This window comes from Agelaius phoeniceus, chromosome 1 (genome assembly GCF_051311805.1).
Source record: "Agelaius phoeniceus isolate bAgePho1 chromosome 1, bAgePho1.hap1, whole genome shotgun sequence".
Classification (NCBI taxonomy): Eukaryota; Metazoa; Chordata; class Aves; order Passeriformes; family Icteridae; genus Agelaius; species Agelaius phoeniceus.
Window position 1 is genome coordinate 133,875,585 of NC_135265.1, and position 14,376 is coordinate 133,889,960.

The following is a 14,376-nucleotide window of genomic DNA, read 5'->3' on the forward strand; positions in this document are numbered from 1 at the left end:
ACTTCAATAGAGCAACTATTTCACCCTGAGGCCCCTTCTGTCCCCCTCAGTCTTTCTGGCTGTTTGTGCAAAAAGTCCTGGAGAATATCAGGTCTCAGAGAGCCAATTATCCAAGGACAGCTGTAGAACAAAGCTTCCCCAAGCCAATGTGGAGCAGGCAGCCCTCTGCCTCCAGGAATCAGGCCCAGGCTGGAAGAGGTCCGAGCAGGATGGAACTGTGGCTCCAAGTGGCAGCCCCCATGGGCAGCAGGTAAAGGTGGAGGAGCTGCTCTGCTGATGCAAGGACACAACTGGGTACAAAGCTCTGGGAAAGTCATTGAAGGTGAGGGGAAAGGGCCTGAAGCTATGTTGCCAAGTGATCTGAGCACTTAAAGGCCAAATGTTTCCTTAGTTGCTTTTTAAAATGACTACTCCTGACCAGGGGCTCCTAATCCTCCCCACTGGGTGGGACACATTTCCCTCCAATTGCCACTGAGGAGGAGCACATGAGGAACATATCCCCTGGGAAGGACCAGATGTCCTACACATGCAGATGACAGCGATATTTTGCTTTATTTTCTACTTTCCCAAAGGCTTCTCGACACTGGAGAGAAAGTAGGTTGCTGGCTGGAGAAATGACTCCAGCAGTGGCAATCCATTCCCAATTGTTCTGTGTTCCATGGGGTCCTTCAGCCTCTCACAGATCATTTAATGGATGTGCACTTTCCACATAGCAGGAAACAGGGTGAGGCTAGAGAAGTGGGTTGACCCAACTCCATCTCTACATGACAAACATAAGATGCCATGTGAGATCTCTAATCACCAACACCACTGGCTCAGAGTTTGCAAAACTTTAAAATGTGACCTACAAAGATAAGTGCTTGCATGTACAAACTGTCCAAGCTGACTGCTCCTGGGTGGGTTGTGGAGTGGTCTGAGTAGCCCAGCAGGATTAATTGCTGCAAGTGTAAAGCCAGGTTTTGAAGAATGTAAGTGTATTCTGATCTGAAATATTGAATTAAAACTATATTTCTCCCTGACATATTTTGTTTCAACAGAAAGGATTTGGCATGATCTGGCCTTAACATTGGACAGCACATTGCAGATCATGAAGTGGGAGGATCATGCAATAATTACAAGCTGTTGAATGCTCGGGTGGATATACTGGTACTCATAGAATAGTGCACTTGGACTAATGTTCTCAGACCATGGTTACACTTACTGTGAAACTGAACCTAGAGAGGAAAAAAGATCCTTGAATGTGGTATTAAATCAAGGCTGTTTCGAGGTTTTTGAGATTCTTAAGCCTTATGAAAATGTGAATCAGACATTGTTCACCTTCCAAATGACTATGCCATTGCCTGAAGGCCTCCTTGGTGCTTGAAGTTCCTTGCTATTTTCCCTTTACTTTTCTCTGTGGGAATTGAATGTGAACAAACAGTGTTCATTTTGGTACTCTTGTGTTGCAAAAGGTCAGGTCCAATTCTATAATTCTATGTATTCATCTTTACAAAGAAGGGTTGTGTTCAATCTGGACACAGAAAAATAATGAAAGCTCTTTAAACTGGTCAAAGGAAGACATGGACTCATTTATCCAGTTAATTTTGTTGTTTTAAGAGTAGTGAAATACCGCCTTTGAAAAATCTTTGCTGAATTGCCTTGAAGAACCTTAGTGAAATCAAAATCAACATACTTGTAAATACTTAAAAAGCTGCCCATGCCATGATGGTATGAAGTTTTTTGTCTCCACACTGCAATCATTGGAGAGGATGACATAGAAGAGGAGCTCCACTGTATTCTTATCAAACATTTGGATTTTTTTTTCATTAAATGCTTTATCAACATAGGGGTACATTGGTCAGAAAGAAGCTCAGATTCAGAAAAATAAAGTTATCAAAATGAATGACCATAAATTTATCTATCCCTGGTAGTGTTATTGATGAAATGCTGGAGTATTCAGAATTGTTGGATAAATTGGAAAGAAATAGCTCTATTCTAGGCCACAACAACTGTGGAAGAATTGTTTAATAATCCCCTTACAAATACAGACCAAATAATGAGATTACATAAACAGACCTTCCATTAATTCTCTTTCTAGAGCTATTGCTAGCTAAAAACAATAATACTCTTTTTTAATGATTATATGTTTTGGGATGCAGTAAGAATTTGTCTTTCTTTTGAGCAAGCACAACTGGGACACTATCAGAAGACCATGACAGATGGTCAGAGGTCTTTTATAGATAGTATAACAACAGCCTTCATTCTTGGTTGTACAGGGAATAAGACTTTCAAAAAGGGATTTCAGGTGCATTCTGGTGAAAAGGTTTTTAGCCATCAGAGAACTGGTCACCATTTTTCCTCTCAAAGTCACTCTTGATTACCTCTTGAATTTCTCAGGCATCTGAGGTGCAGAGCTCAGTGAACTTGCAATCACCATCAGCAGCAATGGGGTTAACTGAGTGTAACTCTGGGCAGAACCTGTTAGGCCAAACTCGATCATCTTCCACAAAATACCAGCACCATGCAACGTACCTCATGGAATGGTCTTTTGCTGTAACAAAGCATGATACATTGAACCGCATGATTTTTTGCCAGTCTTAATTTCTGTCACATGGCTGCTCTGCTTTATGGGTGGTAGAACCAGCTATCCAGAGATAGCAATCTTCACAAGTCCAGGGACCAGCTAGGCACAAACTTTGTCAGACTGAGGGTACTCTGAATTGCTGACACCACTGCAGGCAATAAGTCCATGGCATTCAGTGTAAATGTAGAACTTATTTTACAGCAGCTCCAGCTAAAAGAAGAATTTTCATGGATTCAGCAAGGCAGTAACAAGAGGCATCTTGGAAGAAGAGGGCCTTTGACTGAAATGCTCATGCCAGGAGTGTGACTTTCCTAATGCCCTTTCCTCTGGAGAATGAACAGGTTTTTATTCGCTGCACTTTGAACAGATGAAAGAAAAATTTCTTTAATCCCACGCTGTAAGCAGTATTGCTTCCACTGTCAGTGGCATGTCTTGCATTTTCAATCTGACCTGTTCTGTGATCCTCGGTGCAGGAGGTGCTAACCAGGCAGTGGGGAGCCTGAGGACAGCATCATGGACTGTGATAAACAGGGACACACTGGTGGCTGCTGCACACTGTGGGCTCCCAGACCAGGACAGATGCTGTATGATAGGGACTGAAAAGAAAAATGCAGTGCAAAACCCAAGTCCTTTTGCAAAGTCATTTGAAGTCAGTGGGTCAGCCAACTGGAAGCACATGGTCAATGCAAACATTCACTGTTCATAGCCTATGATTGCTCTGCCCTCATTTTCCACATGGTATCTCCTTCCTATCAAGTGTGTGCTACCCTTCCAAAAGTTACCTTCAAAATAAAAGCTATTATACCATATTGCTTGTTGAATTGACTGCTGTGAAGTATTGATCTCTTAAGATTGCATATGATCATACTTCCTCCTCTATTCTGACATAAGCATGGAAACAACTGTTGTTTTAAGGTCGTAAATCCTTCAAACATGAGATTATATTTTGTTCTTGTAAGATGACAGTTATACCAGTATGTGTGTTTTGATTAAGCAACGTGAACAGCATCTTATTTTGCATACCTTGTTTGTAGCTTTTAAAATGAAAGGCTGAAATATAATAGAGTCATGTACTTGGAAATGTAAAATCGTATTCCTTCCTCATATATGCCCCACTTTTCTGATGAACATACCCAAACCCTAGTTTCCCTGACTGTTGAAAGGATTGATTTGCATCATTGGATAAGGATGGTTCTACTGCCCAGACAGCCATCTTCAAAATGCTTGTTCTTTACACTCTTTCTAGGTATTATAATGAAGTGCTTTGGAGTAATCTAAATTATGTAAATACTCTTTCCTATCAACTATGCTTCTCATATATTCCCTTAGAGCAAGATTAAAACAGTGAAGGAAGTGTGCTTGATACTCCCTCTAAAATTCTATGCACTTAAACTGTACTTTTTCATGGCTTTTCTACTGGAATGAATTAGGCAAAGCAGAATTAACCTTGTCAGTCACCAAGTCAGTTTCTATGACAGAGTAGTGTAACTAAGAATACAGAAATAACAAGAGAGCCCCAATACATTCACCCTCCACTGAATCCTGCACAAAGTATGTAAAGTGCTTTGGGGTGCTCTGAGGAGATTGACCCAATATAAATGTAAAGTAATAGTTAGCAAAGAAAAGCCTGTTTGCCTGGAACCAAAGGGCAAGGGAAAGTATTCTCAGGCAAAAAAAAAAGAGTTTCATGTCCAAACCCATGTATGGAGAGGGAAACCTGGCACCACCCTGAGACACAGACATGAAGCACTGAGCTGCTGACTGGAGTGTGGGGACTGAGCAGGAATTTGAGTAAAGGAAACAGGCTGCTTCAGCCCAAAGCAGAGGAAAAGGGAGAGACCAGAAAGATGAAGTGACTTAGAAGGGAGAGGCCATGTACAAAGAGATGTGAAAACCGAGTCCATGTGGGGCTAAATCAGCCTGAATCCTAGAGAACAGTTGCCAGATCTCCTTGTTCTGGCTAATTTAGTCTGGTAAAGGCAGATGATAAATGGGAGCAAGGCAACCATGTGCTTCTGAAAGTATGGTAGCTGCCCTTCTGCTGATATAAGACCATAGGAACACCTTCTGCATTAGAAAAGGAAACAGTTCTAATTTAATATGCACCTTATCTCTTTCTCTCTTGGCTCTCAGAAAGTCATGAGCTTTTACCAGCCACTCAAACCCCAGCTGTTATTCCAGTCACGTGTTCCCAAACAAAGGGCAGGATGGATGCAGAACACAGCCCTTGGGATGTTTCTGATGATTCTCTTGAAGTTTAGAAAGACTAACTTCCTCTCAGACTGGGGCAATCAGAAAAAAGGGGAAGAATGAGATGAAACACCAGTTGTGAACTGTTGAACGACATTGTTAGATACCAGTATGTGACAGAGTGCAGGGGTTCTGTGTCAGAGACAGCCTCCCGGCCTGGTCCATGCTGCTATTGAGCACAGATAGCAGTTGGGATGACGGATCAGAAATCCTGTAGTTGGCTTCAGCACACTGACATGGTCCCAGGACTACTATTGCATCTGGCACTGATTTGGAACCTCTGCATCACACCTTGTTGCATGGCAAAGACAGAACCGTGGCTGACTGGTTACCAGGAGCTCTGCCAGGAGCTCCACCAGTACAGTTCAGTGATACATTTGCTTTAGAAACTCTTTTGAGTTCCTCATTAGACAGGCTGTTCCTGGAGTAACTTGCTGAAAACTATTCCTGCAGCACACTTAAGAGAGAAGATTCTCTGAAGCAAGAGATGAGGGTTTTGAATTTTTTTAAACCAAGCAAACAACAATTTCCAAAACTTTAGGGGTTTTAACATTGTCAAACTTTCTTCTCTACTCTTGATTTTGTGTTCTGAATTGACTGTGCTCCTACCTGGCAACTCTGAAAAAATTATGCCCTCTAGGCTTTGCAAAGTTCACAGACTCATATCACCTACTATAGAGCTCTGTTGTGACAGGATGTTCTCCAAATTGAGGATAAAGCATGATGCAATAACCATTATGTAATAATTAGTAACTAGCCATTTCAGTTTTGTGGTGTTGTTTTCTTGCCACATCTGGTTAATGGAGAAAAGAAGTCCTGAACACTCTGAATGGGAGCTAGGGGTGCAATATCCCTCCTTTTTAGGGGTATTTTCTTGCAAAAAATTCAGTGTAACTCAAGCAAGCATCTAATTGTTAATGCAGAGCTGATTGGCATTAAAAAAGTGCCTGTAGTCTGATGGAGGGTCCAACAAGGATCCATATACAATTGCTTCCAAAGCAAAAACACATGACCAGAAGATCAGTCCTATAAAATTTATAAATTATGTAAATACAACTTTTGTATCAGAAACCAAGAACTCCCCATTAACACTGGAGCATGTGACAAATCCAAATGTTTCTGGCAAGCTTTTCTTAATTCTGACTTTCTTATAATGGCTAAAGAGACAAAAGTATCGTTTGGTGGAAGGAAAGGAGATAAACTTGAGCAAAGCAGAAGCTCCAAGGAGAACATGTTATTTCAAAGGGGCTTGCCTTCCTGAGCTTTAAAAGAATTGCCTAGTTTTCATTATAAAATGTTGTCAAATCAGAAAGAAAATGCATCTCAAAATGCTCTTTGTTCTGTGAATGCATATTTGTGTAACAGCAGCAGCATTGTTATTCTGTGTCATCCCTTGTTGACGAGCCTGTTTGAGTTCCAATAATGGAAAACTATCATGTTGATTTGCTTCAGATTAACCTCATCTTCTTGTCATACTACAGGTATTTTCCATTACAAGAAACAAATATATGGTGATAGGTAAATGATTTTGATAAAGTCTGACAAATATTTTAAAACAGCTGCATAGCTGCTTATTTTATTTTAGAAAAAACCCCAATAGCATCACAAATTGGGATTTGTCAGATGTCTTTGGTAATTTTATCAATAGGTGTTGTCATGACTTTCTACATCTGGCTATAAGCTACAAAAGCTTTTTTCTGTGTTATAAACATAATTTTGAATATCTTAGAATACTAAACCAATCAGTAAGAAGAGCTGAAAATAGTGAAATCACCAGCAAAACTAACATTAAAGACTGTAAATAATTGCTCTAACCAATTATAACAGGTTAGCTTCAGCCTACAGTAATTTTGTATCCCAGGCACAGAGCTGCTGATTGCTTCTTTTGTTTTCCCTTTCAGATGTAGGACATGGGAAAAACGAGTTATTCTGATCCTGTAAGGACAGTACTAATGTCACAGTGCAGAAAATACCAAAGCATACAGAGGTATACAATTGTATGGCATTTACTTCATAGTTAGCAGTTACCAGAAGAGACTCAAAGCCAGCACTATTTTTGGCTATAACAAGACTTCTTCAGTTCTTTCCAACACAACAATAACTTTTGCAATTGAAACTTCTGCTTCAGAAGGTAAGCTCTGCACTTACTTAAAACATGTTGATGTTGCAAGCCTCTACTTCTCCACACCCCTACAGGTACTGTGGTGTGCCTATTAGGCAAAGAAAATACAAACCCACTTGTACTAAATGCTACCAGCACAGAGCTGAAACTTGAAGTCAGTCTCTGCCCTTTTTCTACAAATTTACCCTTTTAACATCTTTTATTTATCAGGGGAAGGAGAGTGCTTGACTGGTGACAAACTCTTGTGATTTAACCCTTTTGGACTGCAGTGTGCAGCAGAATGTTGCATTCTGTTTGTCTGGGTTGGAGTCAAGTCACCAAGGAGAGATCTTAAACAAAAATGGGACTATGTGAAAATCCTTGAGATGTCCTCTACAATAATACTGACTTCAGAGATTTTGAAACTACCAGTAAAGGTTGTCAGGGAATCTACAGGTCTTGGTCTGGTTTGGGAAAAAAATACCCAAACAAACAAAACCCATGTGCCTAAATGACAAACCTTATCTCCACTACAAATATAGAAGGAGCTGTTGGTTTAATGCATAGCATTTTAAACCTGAACCCTATTGCTGTCTGACGCCTAGCTGGTCCATGTGACCATTTTCTGGTCTCTTTCCAACTATGATCAGAGAAATAGTCCGCCTAAAAATTCCACTACCATGATTAGCACTTAATGAGCCATCCTCAGAAAAAAGCAGAAAGGCTGAAAAGCCAGCAAAGCAGAGCTGAGTCCTCTAATGTGATACCTCTGAAGTAGGATCTCCCTCCCTTGACCAAGAAGAGGAAGGAAATTAACCTTGTCTCCATTTCTCCGTGGGTATCACCATCCTGCAATGCCAGCTGACCAGCTCATGGGATGTAGGACTGACAGAGACCCATTGCAGACCACAGTAGCTCAGAACGGGGCTCCTCCTCTTGTTCCCACCATGTCTGTGATTTCTGAGCACTCAACCCAGCTTGCTCCTTCAGTTTAGGAGTGTCCTCTCACACATCCATGATCCCACTCTAGCATCCATTTCCTTGGTCCTACCTGTGTGAGGGGAAGCACTTGGAATCACATGAGGGTTTCCATTATTTCCACCTTGGGAGATTTAGTGCATTTTTAGTGGCATTATCTGTCAGTCCAGGCACAAAAGTAAGGTCAGATCTATTCCTAGGGCCCTGTTGGCATCCATAACTGCCTGATTTGTGCTCTAACCATATGTGACACTCACCGAGTGAATTTATTGTAGCAATCACTTTGAGCATATCTCAAAGATTTCATCATGATATTTTCTTGCTTGCAATGCCAGAGAGAGAACAACAGCATGGAATGAAATGCACAGAACTTCCCCTCATATGAAAGAGAAATGAAGGAACAGAAAACAGGCTGAATTTCTCCAGGGTAATTTTATGTAAAAGAAAGACCAGCAACATCCTTTAAGGCCTGAAATGTCAAGCTTGTAAAAATAGTATTCTTGGGAGTTGTATTTGATCATTTGTTAAATACTGTGATATAAAATGTAGAAATCCATGTGTAATGCTTCAAATCCCTAATCTGGTTTAAAAGGTCAGTTGAAGCCTAAAAGGACTTGACATTTTCCCTTTAAAAATCTGACTTTTTGACTCAGAGCTAACAACATTTGAGCCTGAATGACCTGAAGGATAAATACAAAAGCTGATTTCAATTGAACTATTTAGAAAGCAGGGGATCTTCTAATTTGTAAGATAGCATTCAGGGAGGTTTTTCCATTAAGAACTCAATCGACTGAAAAATTATTTCCTTGGGTATTCCACAATCTTTCAATGCTTGTGTAAATTTTACACAGGAGGGGGCGGTGAGTGAGGTTGAAGATATATATAACACAATGCCAGGAGAGCAGAAAGCCTCTTATAAAACAGAGGTAACTGGTATTTGCCTCAAAAAGATGCACCCTTTTCACCTCCTCCTTCACTGCCTTGGCAGACTGGGTCTGCTTCAAACTCTTTTGTGTCCTGTGCAGATGAGGCTTGCAAGTGAGTACTAATGTCTTGATAATCATGAGTATAGTCCTTCCCAGCAACACCCCTTCCCACAGACTTCATTTGGCTTGCAGTGAGTGCTCCATGGGGGTTTGATGGCTGCTTTCATGGAGGTGTGCACTAACCTCCTTCCTGGCTGTGTGGCTGTGGTTCCATGCTGAGCCTCTGGCTCTTCTCTGGATCCGGCTGCACCACAGGTTCTCTGCAGGAAATGAAAGCACAGTCCCTTTTCCTTCCCCAAACCTCTGCTGTTCTCTGATCTCCTGCCACCCTTGTGCCCTGCAGTGTCAGACCTTCTCCTGCCTGCCTTGCACCCTCTCAGCCGATTCTACCAACGCAATGGTGGAGGAACCAGGGATGCCTGGTGCTGGGTCATCCCCACCCCTCAGGCCGCTCACACTCACAGGCGTCAGCCCTGCTGTGCACAGTCCTCCAAGTGCCCTGTGAGGCAGAGGGTGATTTGGGGGGACATGCTGTGACACCTCACAGGTGCCCCATGGAGGCAGGGTGCAAGGGTGCCTGCCTTCCCTGGACATCACCACAGGGCTCCCTGAGGTGTGGCACCACTGTGCCACACCAGCCCCCGTTGGACAGAGCACACCCATCAGTCACCTGCTGGCACAGAAACACCACTGATTTAACCCAGTGCTGTCCCAGGATGAATGTCTCCCAGCTTCCCCCAGTATTTGTTTCTGATAAATGCCTCAGTTTCAGCGCACATCCACCCAGCAGCTGGGGACTATTATGCTGTGACAACCTTCTATTCCATTGTCACAGTGTCAGATGCCTGAAAAGGATAATAGGTAGATATTTCTGCTCTTTGGATGCTAAGAAGTAAGTGGCATTCCTATTCCTTATTTAGTTACTTCTTAATTTTAATTAATGGCTTTAGTGATAATTGTCAGATTCCTATATTGATAAAAACTGGCACATTCTGCATATTAATAATAGCACAAATTTGATATTTATGAACTGCTGTTCTTTTGCAAATACAGACATTTGGTAATCATCATTATGGTGATAAAATTCATTAGAATTTGAGAAACAACCTATTATCCCTTCTGCCCATCATCTTTTAATTAAGTAACACAAAAAGATTTTATAAGACTTTTCTACTCACACTGCACAGTATTGTTTCTGTAAGGGAGTCTTTCTATATCAAAATACCTCCCTTTCAGTTTTGATAGACTTAATGAAAAGACTGAAAGAAGACTGACAGTAGATTTATTCCAAAATGTATTTCAAAAATTCTAGCCATGCTTAGTTCAGCACACACTTGAATCTTGTCTGGATGTAGACTGGGTTTTGTGTGTAAATTGGAGACTAACAAAGTTATGGTCTACAATACGATATGAGAGTTTACAATAGGGGAAAACTTTTATGATAAATTATTCTTTGGGAATTTCTAGCAGTATGAATGCTGGAAAAATTGTGAAGTCAGTCACTCACACTAAAAGTTCACTTCTATCTAAGTAAGTCTCTATTTTAATGTGGATTTGGCCAAAAATCAAAAAGTATTAGGATGGATTAGATTCAGACACATTCAAACAGTGCAGGCATTTGATGAGGTTCAGTTGGAGCTTTTAGTTCCTCATCTACTTCTGATCTACATCGTACTTCAAAATTGTAATTTGCATTTTGAATGACAAAAATATAAACAGCATTAATATAAGGGGTTTTTTTATATCTTATATATTAATATCTAGACAGAATAGACTTCTTAAGCAGTAGGAGTGTTTTGTTATTATGATCATGACCTTTAGGACTACATCCACAATAGACACAGTTTGGTTTATTTGATGATATCCTAAATTCAAGTCTTACCTTGTTGACACACACCTAAAGTTGCATTTTTAATGCATGCATTTACCTGGCTTAACCAAAGACTTGTATTAATTTCCTTTGATGCTTCCTGTAATCAGTAGAACTGTCAAAAAAAAAAAAAAAAAAGACTGGTGACAACTTATTTTCAGAGTTCTGCTGTATTTTCCCTTTATTCCTGATCACTTTGGCACTGGACAATACTTAAGTGCACAGCACAGGGAAATGTTACAGGGAAAGATGCCTACCCTATCTTTGCCTTTCATTCTTAGCCAGGGTCTAATATACTAACACATCCCGGCAGATTCTCATGCATACTGTGATATATCATCACTGTGCTCAGCCAAGAGTGAAGGAAGCAATTTTGTGAGGTCACAGGATGGTCAATGCTCTTCTATTTGAGTTTTTCTCGGGTTCATCCAGGCAATTTTAATCTCAAAAGGTTGTTCCCCTTTACATAGTTAATTCCTTCCTCTAAAAATCTGACATAACTCATTTGAAGAAAGCTACATAGGTGTCTCTTCTTGCAGATACAACCCGGTATCATAGAGAGACCATGATGACACAGTAACAGGAAAAATCATGAAAAAAACCCTCATGAAACAGGGGAACAAAATATTTCCTCCTGCTTAGTCCAAACTTCACTTTCAAAATATTTCCTCCTGCTTCCAAACTTCACTTTGTTTGGAAAGTACTGAGGATAGCTAGGGAAGTAAAATTCTCAACAGGAAAAACAAACAAACAAACAAAACACAACCACTGACCCACCCAAGCAAAAAAACCAAACCAAAGAAACAAAAAACCCTAAACAACAAACTGTCTCCTCTATTTTAATTTAAAATAAATAGAAACTCAAGAACTGAAATACTTTGTCCTAAATGCAAAGATTTATGATTCTGTACCTGGGATTTGCTTCCTTTCTGTTTCCCCCATTTTCTGAGGGTTGACTTTCTCTGGCAAACTGGAGCATTCAGTGATGCATGAGAACCATTTCTATTTTTGAAGAGTAATGGCATTTCATGGAAAATATCACCTTGTCTATCCAAACACCAGAATGAGGCAACTGGACTGCAACATTCAGGATGTGCTAAAATTGTACCACAGATGTGGGATGGGAAAACAAACCAGAACAGTTTGATCTCCAAACTGAGATCTCTTCTGAGACACGTGCTTTAAGGTAAACAAATCAAAGCACAGTTTGTTTTCTCAGTCTTTCTCTAAAAATCATGTAGAATCACAAATTTTAGATGAATTCTACTATAAGCTGCACATCACAAGAAACCTGCTGGGTGAAAACTTTCCCATCCCTAAGTTTCAGAGTCTAAAGTTACCTGGAATAATGCTGAATTGCTGTGCAAACATTTTTACACAATTCTCGGTAAATACACAATTTTGTTGCTTTGAAATGGCAGATAAAACAAGCTATTTTAGCACAGACAGTCTGTTCAAGTACCATCTTTCACTAATAATAATAAAAAGTGATGGAAATATGATTTATATCTCCAGAAATTTCCAAGGCACTGCCAAATGTTGTCTTCAAGCACCCTGCTCACAGGCAGCCACTACAGTGAAAACATTCCCAACATCTTTCCAATGCAGCAAGCAGGAATAATGTAATACTCTTCCTCCAGATGCATTACATTGTTAAGCACTTAATCTCAAGGACCTTTTTGAAGTTCAGATAGTCCTACTTTATTCATCATCTAGTGTTTAGTTTAAAGTAACAAATGATTGAGCTGAAAGTCTTTCAGAAACAAAATTCCTTTTTTTCCCATGCATAAACAGAGTTGCAGCCTTTGCATTTTTCGCCATCTGGCCCGCAGTGTGAAATGACATTAGTAGCATGTCAGGTTTATTCCCTTTTCAAAGAGAGAAATAAAGAAAGCAAAAGAAAGAAAAAGCATAATCCTAATCTATAGTATGAAGAGTATTAAAATGAAACATCTGCCTTGCTGAAATGAGTGGATGAACTCTGAAGTCTACAAGCTGCTGGAGTTTGTCAAGTACATGTTTACATTGCTGACTGTTGTAAATTTGCAGGATGATGACAAGAAGTCCACAAACTAAAATATCTTATTCAAATGTTTTTAAACATCTGTTTCAAACAGAAAAGACCAGAACAATGAAGTGGCAGAGTGATCACAGGCAGACCAGGGATGCAATAATATAACTTGGGTTACATAATAAAAGACGATGGCAACAGAGGCTTGTAACTGAAGTCACCAGCTTGTGCTCTAAAGTCAATTGACTGGAATGCTGAGAAGGTTGTGCCTGTTGTCAAACTATGTGACTCTATCCAGACTAAGGACAAAATACGGCCAAATGCTCCTTAAAAAGCCTGCTTTTGCTAAAACACCTGCTGATTACAAAGCCAAATAAATTCTGTGCTCAGGAGAACAGCTTTGAACACCTTCAAGAATGAAAGATGTCAGATTTCTCATGAGCTTTGAAAAACCAAGAAGCACTTGACCAATGAGATTATATTGTTTGGCAAACAGATTTTATCCTTGCTACTGAAGGGCTTTTGCTTTGCAGGACTTCAGATTAAAGTCCTAGGATACCGGACTTCTTTTATTGTCAACATGAACTTGAGATGTTGCCATGTGCTGAATAGCAATCTTTATTCTCACCCTAAAAAATACAGAGACAATTAAAAAAAAAAAGCTGCTAGATTGTTTTGCTTCTCACTCTTTTGAGACACAGCCAAGAATGAAGAAAGAAACCCCAGTATCTTCCTTGCCAGTGCTCCTTTATAAACCAATTAAAAAAAAAATTACTACTCCTTAACTGTCTTTGTGATATGATAAAACATTCTTCTGAAAATCACCAAAGTCCTTTGGAGAGTGCTGAGACCTAAGTACTTTTGATATGAAGCAGGGATTGATATAAATCTTGGATTTTGATATAAATCTGGGATTTATATAAATCCTTAGCTCTAGCAAAATTAAAATATTGCACTGTCTTCAAAATAACTTTGAACTGATGGAGCACAGTGCCAGGAAGCTGGGCAGGGTGATCATGGCAAAATATAGCCATGGCATAATTATGGCCAGGGCTGTCTGTAGTATTTATTGTTAGCACATTCTCCCGTCCAGTTGTGGCACATGCCAGTCAGGAACTAGTATGCAGGAGGACTGAGGGAGACTGAAAGGAACTAGGTTTGCTCCCAGCTGGATTATGTTGGGCAAAACTGTTTCTGTTCTATTTTGGGAAATAGAAGGCAATGTGAATTAAATTGTGTTATATGGATACAAGATGTGTCACTTGCTCGAAAGTTAGCAAATAGTCCTTGGCCACTTTTATTTCCTAGTACCTGTATGATAATTTATTGCAACTAGCATTATCACAAGCAAAATAATTTTAATGTGCATTTGATTAGTCTAAATGATACAATAGTATATTTGCCCCATTTCTCCCCCACATTATCTTGGGAGGATTAATTCCCAGCAACTTCATGATTCTGCACCTGGGGTAAGGACACTTGTTCGTGCTTGTAAAGGAATGACAACATTCTGACCTCATCAGTACAGGGCAGGGTGAACTGCCTACCTGCAAGGGAAGTGTGTGCTCCAGGAGTCCTGTCCAGGCTGCTCTGCCAGGATGCCCAACCCAGGTGCTA